Source organism: Physella acuta, unplaced genomic scaffold, assembly GCF_028476545.2.
Source record: "Physella acuta isolate Inbredline_101_S28 unplaced genomic scaffold, ASM2847654v3 ptg000038l, whole genome shotgun sequence".
Classification (NCBI taxonomy): Eukaryota; Metazoa; Mollusca; class Gastropoda; family Physidae; genus Physella; species Physella acuta.
This window is the reverse complement of record NW_026731558.1, coordinates 1,108,398-1,121,339: the sequence shown is the minus strand read 5'-3', so window position 1 is coordinate 1,121,339 and position 12,942 is coordinate 1,108,398. Positions and strand designations below refer to the sequence as shown.

General features: G+C 40.9%; 1 protein-coding gene across 1 annotated transcript in view; it reads right to left on the bottom strand.

The window, feature by feature from the left end:
• LOC131943096 (homeobox protein Meis1) overlaps window positions 1–11,480 on the bottom strand; it is a 121,348-nt gene extending 109,868 nt beyond the window's left edge. Inside the window, exon 1 of the mRNA XM_059303122.1 lies at window positions 11,366–11,480. The gene's annotated coding sequence lies outside the window, so the exon portion shown is untranslated. The remainder of the gene's footprint in view (window positions 1–11,365) is intronic.
• Window positions 11,481–12,942: the final 1,462 nt, after the last annotated feature.

The window sequence follows — 12,942 nt, the reverse complement described above, 5'->3', positions numbered from 1 at the left end:
CCGCCTGTTGTGCACATTTTGTCTGCATGTGAAATGGTTTGTATAACGTGAAGGAAAGAAGTGTTTTTATCTTGATTTCTCGGACCACACCTCCCTAACTCCGAGTGGACGCCATAAATGGATGACATCATACATAGACATATTCAATCACTCCACAACTCACTTCCACAAACATAATCCACATCCACAATCCACAACTAGAATCCACGTCACTTACACCAACGTTTCAGAAAATCAGGATATGTGAAGTCAATGACGTCATTTTTTTTTCCTTCTTCCAAAATTTTTTTCTTGTCCTTCTAACTCAAGCACACAATACATATGGTTTGTTTTTGTTTTTAAAGACACAAATGTTTATACAATTTTACTAACTTTTTTTTTTTCAAAAGTTTGCCAAGGGAAGTAACCGTTAAAACAAGCAACCTTGTATCGCTTATTAAATTTATTTCTGGGAGCCGCGGCCCGGCGTCATGCTGGTGGCTACATGCGCGGTGCTGTATTCAAGTGTCGTAAATTAGTCGCTAAAACGATAATTGCCTGTGTCAAAATTAGGTGCAACGGACAAGGAGGGCGTCAACATGGGCCCCGTTATCTAAACCAGCACCCCACCAACCCCCACACACCCCACCAACCCCCACACCACTGTTTTTTAAAAATAGTATCATTTGGCATCCCAAAACAAAAAGCACTCATGCGCGGAGACAATGCAGCTTTCAAATGTGCTCTAGGTACGGGGGCGCTGTAGTTTTGACGTGGGCTGAGTCGGACGCACCAAAATCGTTTAAAAGTTAATTTTAAGCTGCGGGTCTGTGTTGTTGTAGGGAGATGGTGGAGACAGGGTTGGTAAGAGGACACGGGAGGTTGCTGTGGCACTGGAGGGGGGAGGGGGTCGGCAGGGGGAGGGGGTCGGCAGGGGAGGGGGTCGGCAGGCAGGTAATAAAGAATCCAGTCTGGCGCCAAGAGACTGGCGCAAGGAGGGTACGCCGACTGCTACATTGGTGTGGAATTTCACAAGGCAGGGGCGGGGGAATTAAAAACACAAGACGTTTAGTTGGGGGAGATGGTTGGAGACATGGGATGGTAGGGATGGGGGACAGGAGAAGATTGTGAGAGAAGGGAAGGATGGTTAGGGAGGATGGAAGATGGCAGGAGACAGGGAAAGATGTTAGGATATAAGGGAAGGAGATTGAAGGAGATGGGAGCGAGGGGGGGGGGGGGGGGGGGAACAAGGAACAATAGTTGTGGGAAGAGGGAAGAAAGATGGTTAAGAGAGATATGTAAGATGATGGTATGATGTAAGTAAAGGCGTTTAGGATGGAGAGAGAGATGTTAAATCTACGCCTATATCGAAAAGAATAAAAGAGAATAATACAGGAGGGTGAGAAAGGGAGTAAGGAGGAAAGATGGGGAGGGGGGAATAAGGAGGAGGGTGGGGAGGACAGGATGACGAGACAGATCACATGAAGCATCTACTAGAAGGGAGGACAGACAGATACATGTATAAACATTAACAGAAAGGTGGCCTCGCTGTGGGAGACAGCAACAAAACATGGAGTCTTGGCCAAAACATGGAGTCTGGGCCAAAACTTGGAGTATGGGCCAAAACTTGGAGTATGGGCCAACAAGAAAACTGGTAATCTGGGCCAACAAGAACAGGGGAGCCTGGGCCAACAAGACAAGTGTGAGTCTGGGCCAACGAGTGGCCAGGATTTGTGTCAGCTTCCAACGTACCAAAGCGGCCATGTCAACTTCACTTAGCCAATATAGCCGCCCCCAGCCCCAGCCACTGGTGATAACCGGACCAGTACCAGCATTGACTGAGATGGGGGGGGGGGGATTCCAATCTAACTTTTCTGCGATAATATGAAGAAAATAAATCTATACGCCTATCTGTGTATGAAATATGCTTCCATTTACTGCTAGCGCCCCGGCCACGGTCGGCCCTCCCCGGCCCCCGGTTGTAATCTACCCGCGAGGAGAAGGCGAGGCCGTTTTCACACCATCTCTGAGCTTTATCGGTGTTTCGCTACTCGCGCTTGTCAAAACCTTGCCAAATCTTTAACCCCCTCTTGTCAGCTTGGACTCGTCTAGTCCGCCCTCTTAGCCCCGCCCACCTGAACCACTGGAGGCGGGCAGCTTGTCGCGGATTTAAACGTTCAGCCAATCAGACGTCGCGGTTTCGCAATTCAGTTTGAAAAGGCGGATGGATCGTTGGCGTTGTGTGATGGCAGAGGGCATTGTTTTTAACGGTCCGGCCTAGTTCTTGTGCGATCTTTGTTCTGTTCTCAACACTAGAACTTGTTCTAGATAACCTACAGACGTTTACTTATAGGGAAATAAAAGTTAGCCCTACCTAAATAACAAGTCTAGTAGTAGTAAGAACAAAAACCCTACAACAGACATTATAGCAGACTAAAGCACATGCAGACAGTGAAGATGGGATGACGTAAATTAGACGGGAAAACAGAAAACGTAACGACTGGCTGGCATAAGACTTTAGAACGGGCTTTCATTTACATAAGACTTTATGACGAGCTTACATTTACATAAGACTTTAGGACGGGCTTACATTACATAAGACTTTAGGACGGGCTTACATTTACATAAGACTTTATGACGAGCTTACATTTACATAAGACTTTAGGACGGGCTTACATTACATAAGACTTTAGGACGGGCTTACATTTACATAAGACTTTATGACGAGCTTACATTTACATAAGACTTTAGGACGGGCTTACATTACATAAGACTTTAGGACGGGCTTACATTTACATAAGACTTTAGGACGGGCTTACATTTACATAAGACTTTAGGAGCAATGTCACAGAAGATTTTAGAGTAAGCTAACAGAAGAATTTAGATAGGCTATCATTAGATTTAGGAAGGGCTATCATAATACAATATGACAGGCTAACATAAGACTTTAGGACGGGCTAACATAAGACTTTAGGACGGGCTAACATAAGACTTTAGAACGGGCTAACATAAGACTTTTTGATGGGCTAACATAAGACTTTAGGACCCGCTAACATAAGACTTAAGGACGGGCTAACATAAGACTTTAGGACGGGCTAACATAAGACTTTAGGACGGGCTAACATAAGACTTTTTGATGGGCTAACATAAGACTTTTTGATGGGCTAACATAAGACTTTAGGACCCGCTAACATAAGACTTAAGGACGGGCTAATATAAGACTTGAGGACGGGCTAACATAAGACGTTTTGACGGGCTAATATATGACTTTACAACTTTAGGACAGGCAAACAAAAGACTTTTCGATGGGCTAACATAATATTTTAGGACGGGGTAACATAAGACGTTAGGACGGGCTAACATAAGACCATAAGACGGGCTAACATAAGACTTAAGGACGGGCTAACATACGACAATACGTTAGGTTTAATGATGAAGTTCGAATGATCACTCATCACATAGTTAGGGTTAGCGACAAGATTTGAAAATAGAACAACAAAATGGTTAGGATTGAAGTCCATACTTCAGCACTACATGGATGGGAGGCTTATTTCGCCGTGAAAACAAAAATCCAAAGATTTGAGAAATTGTTGAATTACTTGTGAACCAAAGCCTCAGAACAAACAGAGTTAAAAGGTCGCCACCATGTTGATGTTTTAGGCTCCCCCTCTGTGTCATATAACACGAAACTACAAACTGAAGTTCTACGGATCTCTGTAAAGAAGAATTCGCTGAAAAATTATCTTCCATTACAATTCCTCTCTTTTCGGCACATTTCTGGGATCATGAAAACTTTTTCCCCACAAAAACTAGCGTAACATGTTGTCTACATCAATGGATCCAACTCAGCTATCATCAGTACTCAGCAGTCTAAAAGTGGTTGTCGATAAACGACAAATATACAGGCGACTTACTCTGTAACATTTACTATAGGAATCACATCAAAGATACGTGTGTGGCGAAATATAAATGGTAACTGTCATCACATGTAAACTAACATCAAATGTAAACTAACTTCACACTTAAACTAACATCACATGTAAACTAACATCACATGTAAACTAACATCACTCTTAAACAAACATCAAACTTAAACTTACATCAAATGTAAACTAACATCACGTGTAAACTATCATCACATGCAAACTGACACTCTCGACACCCTAGCTACACCCTTGACACTATCTACACTCCCGACACCCTAGTTACACTCTCGACACCCTAGTTACACTCTCGACACCCTAGTTACACTCTCGACACCCTAGTTACACTCTCGACACAATCTGTCTACACTCTCGACACCCTAGCTACACTCTCGACACCCTAGCTACACTCTCGACACTCTTAGCTACACTCTCGGAACTACCTATACTCTAAACCCCAACACCAATGACAACAACCATTTTGCCGTAGATTAACATTAATGTCATTCCAATGTCTTTACCCTTGAAATCAATTTGTTTCAAACAGTTTTACTTTCTATAATCTTCAACAAAACTATATCTCGTCCATACTATGCACACAAAGTCAAAATAAGGGGAAAAAAAGAGAAAATAGAACTAAAGCTGAGCATATGATTCAGCAACTTTGAGAAGGGCAGATGAGCAGTGAATCTGTCAATGCGTGTTTATATCTGCGCTATTTTACCAGTCACCCTTTGAATAATATCTCTCCTCTATTCTCCAATGCCCACATATTTAGGGAAATTACAATTACAATCTTTATTTTTTTATTTTTTTTTGTGTCTTACTTTATGTAATTAAAAGTTAAACATCTGTTAGGCCTATTTTGTTCTTCTGAGTTTTGTTTTAATTCACTAAAAATGGTTTATTTAATGTCACAGTTTAGTTTCAATTTTTAATTTTGAAGACTTAAATGTGTTATTTAATGGTGATTCTTTTTTTTTTTAATGTTGATTCAAATATGTTTTAAAAAGAGATTTGCACATGGTAGTCAATATGGCATATGGAACGATTATACAAATTTACAACTAACTTTTCAGTTTAACAAATTAGGTTTTCTTTGCGGTCAACAATAGTATCATATTACTCCATCATTTATTAAATATATAAATTTAACATTAATTCGTGTAAATATTTTTTGAATCATGGTTAGTGATATAATTAACAGTGTTTTCTACTTTACTTTCTTCACTACTGAATTTCTCTCGATGTTAACGACTTTTTGGAACACAGGATATAGGTTGTTTCCCTTGACTGTATTAAATTTATAAATGTGAAGTAACTCGCACGCCTGTCAATTGTAAACAACTTTAATGACGTTTCAAATGTGATAAATAAAGAAATACCTGTTGTTTAAAGCTTTAACTTAACTTGCTTCCTCTGTCTGTCGTGCGTCTTATGGGTCGAACTAAAAGATGGCACGTGGATGAAAAAATTCTAACGCCCCCCCCCCCCCCCGAACGAAATGAAATTTATATAATTTATATAGAAAATATATACTTTTAACAGTGTCCGCCCCCCCCCCCCCCCCGCTGAAGAAAGTCTACCGCCCCCCCCCCCCCCCCCCCAAAATTTCAAGTGCCCTTCCCCCAGAGAAAAAGTCTAAAAGAAACACTGGACTCAATAAATAAACCGGGAGTGATCTCCCCTAAACTTTCTCGAATTTTCTTATATAACACTACGTGGGATGGCAACTCGGATATAGACATGATTTTTAATCCATTTTTAATTACTTGAACTTTTTAAAATAGAATAGAATCTCGAAGAAAAAAGAATTGCGAACCAAGTGAGCGCCTAACAAAATGTGTATAACAGTGCGGAATATTAATAGTACTTTATAATTTCACATGCATTTTTTGAGAAATCGGAAATAGCGTTAATTACTACTTCCGTTCAAAGGAAATTACTCAAAATTGGAAAGAAGGCAGAAAATTAGATCCTTTACTTTCTTGTGAAATTTCATTTATCTATCTGAAACATTAATCAAGTTATAGGCTTTTGAAAAATTGAAAGTAGAATAAGTTCCACTTCCGGTTACGGGAAATCGCTGAGAAGCAGAGCAGTAGCAAGGGGGAGGGGCGGGGCGGGGGGGGGGCATGTCACCGGGGCGCCGATCTTAGGGGGGGGCGCCAAAATGAGTTTGAAAAACAAATTGAGAGTTTGAGGGGGGTGTGCAAAGCAAAAGTTCGAAGTGGGTGCAAATCGAAAGTTTGAGGGGGGGGGGGGGGGAGGGGTGCAAATCGAAAGTTCGAGGGGGGGGGGTGCAAATCGAAAGTTTGTCCCCGGGCGCCGGGAAGGGATAGCTACGCCACTGCTGAGAAGTTAATACAGAACTACAAATTTGATATAATGCTATATATGAAATGTCATTAACCTAGCTGTAACGGTACTCAAGTTATCGTTTTCATAGACACACATACACTCACACACAGAGATATACGGACAGAATTGCTAAGCCCAGTTTTCCCTACTCGATTACACATAGAACGCTGAAATTTTGATAAATCTGCGTTTATTATTTTTGCCCCCTTATAATAAGTCCCCCATACTCCGTATGTTATGAAGAACTGAGGTGTAAAACGATGAAAACTGTCAAAATTTCATGTGATATTTGTGCACGGTTACACTACCTATATACTATGTATACGAGAAAGTAAAAATGTCATATATAAAGTACAATTTACCGCGCTATTATATGCATATGTTTCGTGTTTAAGTGGCGTGCATTTGGTTTTAGTAATGCAACTCTTTTGTATTAAACATTTCAAAGTAAAAAAAAAAATTCATAAAAATTGTTTTAATAACAAGCTTTCATGTAAGGATGCCATAAAATATTTTTTTTTAAATTTAATATAATAAAGAGCTACTATTTATAACTAAAAATAAAAGCGGTGGTTGCTGCTTAAATCTAGTAAATCATAATATTATTGCGAATCACGATTTAATTTTTAGTTTTTTTTAATAGTAGTTTATTATTATATATTTAAATAAACCGGGAGTGGTCTCCCCTAAACTTTCTCGAATATTCTTATATAACACTACGTGGGATGGCAACTCGGAATTTAGACATGATTTTTAAATACATAAACTTTTAAAAATAGAATAGAATCTCGTAGAAAAAGGAATTGCGCACCAAGCGAACGCCGAATAAAGATGTGTATAATAGTGCGGAATATTATTAGTACTTTATAAATTCACATGCGTTTTTTGAGAAATCGGAAATAGAGAAAATTACTACTTCCGGTCAACGGAAATTACTCAAAATTTGACAGAAGGCAGAAAATTAGATCTTTTATTTTCTACTTTTTGGTGCATTATTGTATTACAGCTTGTTATTTAAACGTTTTTAGGCTTTTTGTTTTCTAAAAACTTAAAAACGTCACAAGTTTGGTTTATTTAATTTAACTAAGTAATGTTTATATATATATATATATATATATATATATATATATATATATATATATATATATATATATATATATATATATATATATATATATATATATATATATATATATATATATATATATATATATATATATATATATGTTACGGTCAAAGCCCGAAGTGCGGCCAAACCCCGGATTGGCCAGCCAATGCGCGGATTGGCCGGCTCTCTTGGCCAAAGCCCGAATAACTTAGAACTAAGATCGTATTTCGTACATTGGCCGGCCAATGCGCGCACTGGCCGGGACGTACTGGCCAAAGTCCGAAATGCTTAAACTTGACAGCGTATTTTGTACATTGGCCGGCCAATGCGTGCATTGGCCGGGATGTCCTGGCCAATGTTCTATCTAGACTAAGTTGTGATCGCGTTTTCATTATTCTGGGTGCGGTTTCATTGTGAGTAACGTATTTTTTAGCTCTTGTTTGTATAGCATTCTATATGCAAGGCGACATGGATCAATCCATGTTGATTTCCCTATATGTGCTACAACTGTATGTGACAGCCTCCTCTATGATGACGAGGTGAGACAATCATCAAAGAACAAAATCAAAGACAGTCGGCGTCACCGACCACGTGCAACAAGACGGAACGTTCAAAAGACTTTGCCGCGTTCCTTGTAAGTTGAACAATAGTGTCCAAGCGACTTGAGATGGCGTGGGCGTGGGCGTCAGAAACCAAATTTCCCCAACAAGAAATGGAGGTTGCCATAAATGCAACTACATCCTCAGCTAACATATCTGCTGCCGTGGCGGAACGTCCAGACCAGTTGCGTGACAATAATGTGGCCAACAGATTCTGTATAGTTTGTGAAAAACATTGTAGTGCAGCTCATTCTTGTGGATCCTGTGGCAAAGATGTCCATGCTATATGTGGTGTACCCAATGAAGCAGACGAAGGGTACAAAGGGAACATTACCTGCAGATTGTGTCACAACAAACAAGACATCATGGAACACAGGTCAGCAGCTCATACTGGCTTGCAAAATCAAGGTGCTAAGATGCTTAAAACATCAAATACAAAATTTAAAGATGGTGAAGTGGGTGACAATGTACGCATCCGTGTTCCAGATATTGACAGAGGTCACGGTGATCCCCGAAGAGTGATTGCAGTTGTCATGAGCGTCGAGGGCGGTTTCTACAAATTAGGAACGGAACATGGTGTTCTAAAACAACTGTATACTAGAAGTGAGTTTTCAATTCTTCACGAAAAACTGCTCTTATTGTCGTCAGTTGGCACTGAGGAAAAATCACTACGAACCATCGCATCTTCACAATCATTGACTGGGGGCCAAGGCTACACTCGCTGCAATTGCACAACCAAGTGCACAACAAATCGCTGCAAGTGTAAAAATAACAAGCTGCTATGTAATTCTAAATGCCATAAAAGTTCAACTTGTTGTAACAAATTATAATAATGATTGATTGAGACTATAGTACAATAAAAAATTTGAATGTTTCTGTCATTTACTTTAATTAATAATCAATAAAGACTTAATTTCATGATCCTACCGGCATAAAAAAAAACAAAAAACTGCTCATGATCTTCTAATTAAGACTTTGGCCGGTCCACCATGGCCAGTCCGCGGACTGGCCGGGACTGGCCGGCCAAAGGCCGAAATCAAGAGCTATTTCAGACTTTGGCCGGTCCACAATGGCCAGTCTGCGGATTGGCCGGCCAAAGGCCGAAATGAAGCAAAGTTTCGGACTTTGACCGACCTATGGGAGGCGATATTGGCCAATGCGCGGATTGGCCGGCCAATCCTAGCATTGGCCGACTTCGGGCTTTGACCGTAACATATATATATATTAGTGGCAGATTTTGAATTTGGTAGCAATAGTTGATGTGTAATAATAAACTAGCAATGCAAGAGATTTGAAAAATGAAAGTGTAAGAGATTTGAAAAATGAAAATGTAAGAGATTTGACAAATGAAAGTGTGAGAGATTTGACAAATGAAATTGTAAGAGATTTGACAAAATTAAAGTGTAACAGAATTGACAAATTATTGTAAAAGCTTTGATCAGCGATGACTACGATGTAAGCTAACATGCAAAGACACTAATTGTGAAGCGATTTATACCCTTATAAAAAGCCGTACAACCGGCAGATCAGATAGCCGTACGGCTAATTGTACCGTTACATATTTGATGGAATTTCACATAGTCGCAAAACAGGTTAGCTTTGATAACCGTACCGATAGCCGTATGACCGGACAGATTTGACAACCGTACCGATAGCCGTATGACCGGTTAGCTTTGATAACCTTACCGATAGCCGTATGACCGGACAGATTTGACAACCGTACCGATAGCCGTATGACCGGTTAGCTTTGATAACCGTACCGATAGCCGTATGACCGGACAGATTTGACAACCGTACCGATAGCCGTATGACCGGTTAGCTTTGATAACCGTACCGATAGCCGTATGACCGGACAGATTTGACAACCGTACCGATAGCCGTATGACCGGTTAGCTTTGATAACCGTACCGATAGCCGTATGACCGGACAGATTTGACAACCGTACCGATAGCCGTATGACCGGACAGATTTGACAACCGTACCGATAGCCGTATGACCGGTTAGCTTTGATAACCGTACCGATAGCCGTATGACCGGACAGATTTGACAACCGTACCGATAGCCGTATGACCGGACAGATTTGACAACCGTACCGATAGCCGTATGACCGGACAGATTTGACAACCGTACCGATAGCCGTATGACCGGTTAACTTTGATAACCGTACCGATAGCCGTATGACCGGACAGATTTCACAACCGTACCGATAGCCGTATGGCCCGATAGATTTGATGGCTATGCAAACAACCGTATAACCGGTTAAATCTTTGAGCCCGTCATGCACACAGAACCATATTCCCCAGTGACCGAGAGTTGTCTTATCTTCCTGGTACTATCTAACCAGCGCCAGACTCATAGACTTACAGGAGGGTTGTGGCAACGTACGGCGCATTGTCTGCCTCGGACTCAGTTCGAACCCTCGGGCAGATGAGGTTCGTTAGCTTGGGACAGCCACTCTTCTAGCAGAGACAACTCGGGCAGATGAGGTTCGTTAGCTTGGGACAGCCACTCTTCTAGCAGAGACAACTCGGGCAGATGAGGTTCGTTAGCTTGGGACAGCCACTCTTCTAGCAGAGACAACTCGGGCAGATGAGGTTCGTTAGCTTGGGACAGCCACTCTTCTAGCAGAGACAACTCGGGCAGATGAGGTTAGTTAGCTTGGGACAGCCACTCTTCTAGGAGAGACAACTCCAAAATCAAACAACTGCTAACTTGTAGTTTGTTCTTGGTTGGACAAAGGCTATGGAAGCAAATCCAAAAAGAAAAGCAGGCTGAAATCGAAGTCAATGGCCTTAACGGCGCATAACCAGTTGACACGTGTTGGAAAGGGGTCGGCGTGGTCGAGTAGGTAAAAGCTCATGGTTGCTAAACCAAAGTCACGAGTTCGATCCCTTCCAACACTAAAAATTAAGAACGAATGAAGAAGAAGTAGAGGTCAAAAGACGACAGTTTAACTTCTAGACATGACCAGTAGACAGTTTAACTTCTAGGCATGACCAGTTGTCTAACTACAGTTTGACATTTTGACAAGATCAGGAGACGACACTTGTAACATCTTGACAAGACGAGTAACCTACACAGTTTAACATCTAGACTAGCTACGGTCAGTAGACAACAGTTTAAATTCTAAACACAATAAGGATTAGCACTACAGTTTAACTTCCATATTAGTTAGGGCCACTAACCCAACAATAGCTTATCATCTAGACTACCGGTAGTTAAAACAAAACTGAAATTACAACCAACAAATTCTGTTCCTACAGTTCAAAACGTAGGACTGTTAGACAACGCATTAATTGAATGGTTGTTGTGGTCTGGTAGTTCAAGCAGTTAAAAATTAATAACGCTCATCTTAACATTATATCTTACAGTGACAAAGGTAATCCTAGACATACTTGAACATTGCATGTAATCCCTTACATGAAGTCACATCTAGCCACGGAATACACAAAGTCCTGTCCATTCAGTCCTATGCGTTAGGTAACATTAGGTCACATAACTCATAAGGTCCTGTCCATTAGAATATCAGCTCCGACACACCACATACCTACCCTGCTACACTGCGCTGAGTTTCTCGTCTAGATGCGTTCAACGCGACAGTAAATAAAACCCACAATATATGGCACAACACACATTTGCATTTCAACCTTGTCGCCCCCTCAGCCCGACTACAGGGAGAAAGTTATTTTTACGGCAGTGGTAGGGTGGGGGGGGGGGGTGGGGGGGGGGGGTCAGGGGCGTAGCCAGGTTTTCAGTGTAGAGGGAGCGACGAGTGCACTACAAGGCGCCAGTTTCTACTCCAATATTATATATATATATATATATATATATATATATATATATATATATATATATATATATATATATATATATATATATATATATATATATATATATGTGTGTGTGTGTGTGTGTGTGTGTGTGTGTGTGTGTGTGTGTGTGTGTGTGTGTGTGTCTGGCTGTCTATTTATGTATGCGTGTGTGTATGTGTGTGTGTGTAACCTATTGATCCTGTTACATACTGCAAGTTGTATACATATTGTTAACAAGGCGGTGTATACACCCCTGGGTAATGTAAATGTAACTGTAAAACTCATCGGGCTTAGAAGAACAGGGAGAATAATTTAATGCGGGGTGGGGGGGGGGGGGGCGGAGAGGATACTCCAAGAAAAGAGATTAAAATAAAAATCAGACATTTAGTGTTTCGAATGTTTTCATTAACCTTCCTTCCACCTAAATGGTGAGCAGATTTAAGCTGATCTATTGACGTGTGTGAATCACAGAAGCTGGTACCAGTCAAAGACCATCTTAACTAGGGGGCTCGCAGGTAATCGTTACAATAAGGTGAAGAGATGATTCCATTTCTGACACGGCGGGCCAAAGAGTGGCCAGTTAATCAATCCAAGCGCTGCTGGGGCCAGTTCAAACCTCATGCCACTTGGCATTCAATTAGTTGCAAAACTGTACAGAGATCTCCAAAATTTATCAGAACTACTAGATACGTCCAAAAGTTGACAGAACTGCTGTATATGTCCAAAAGTTGACAGAACTACTAGATACGTCCAAAAGTTGACAGAACTGCAAGAAAAGTCCAAAAGTTGACAGAACTTCTAGATATACCCAAAAGCTGACAGAGCAGCTAGATATGCCCAAAAGCTGACAGCGCAGCTAGATACACCCAAAAGTTGACAGTCCGTCTAGATACGCCCAAAAGTTGACAGTCCGTCTAGATACGTCCAAAAGTTGACAGAGCTGCTAGATACGTCCAAAAGTTTAAAGAACTATTAGATAATTCCAAATGTTGTGTTTTCTCTGACCGTTCTCAAGCCAAAATTCCCTGACCTTTAACATCGGCAGCCCAAATGTAGCATAAACCCGCCTTACATGTAGCTAATCCACGATAGCTTATTTGTGGAAAAATTCGCCAGCTCTTACCAAGGTATACGAAAATTATAAGTTCTACTTTAAAATC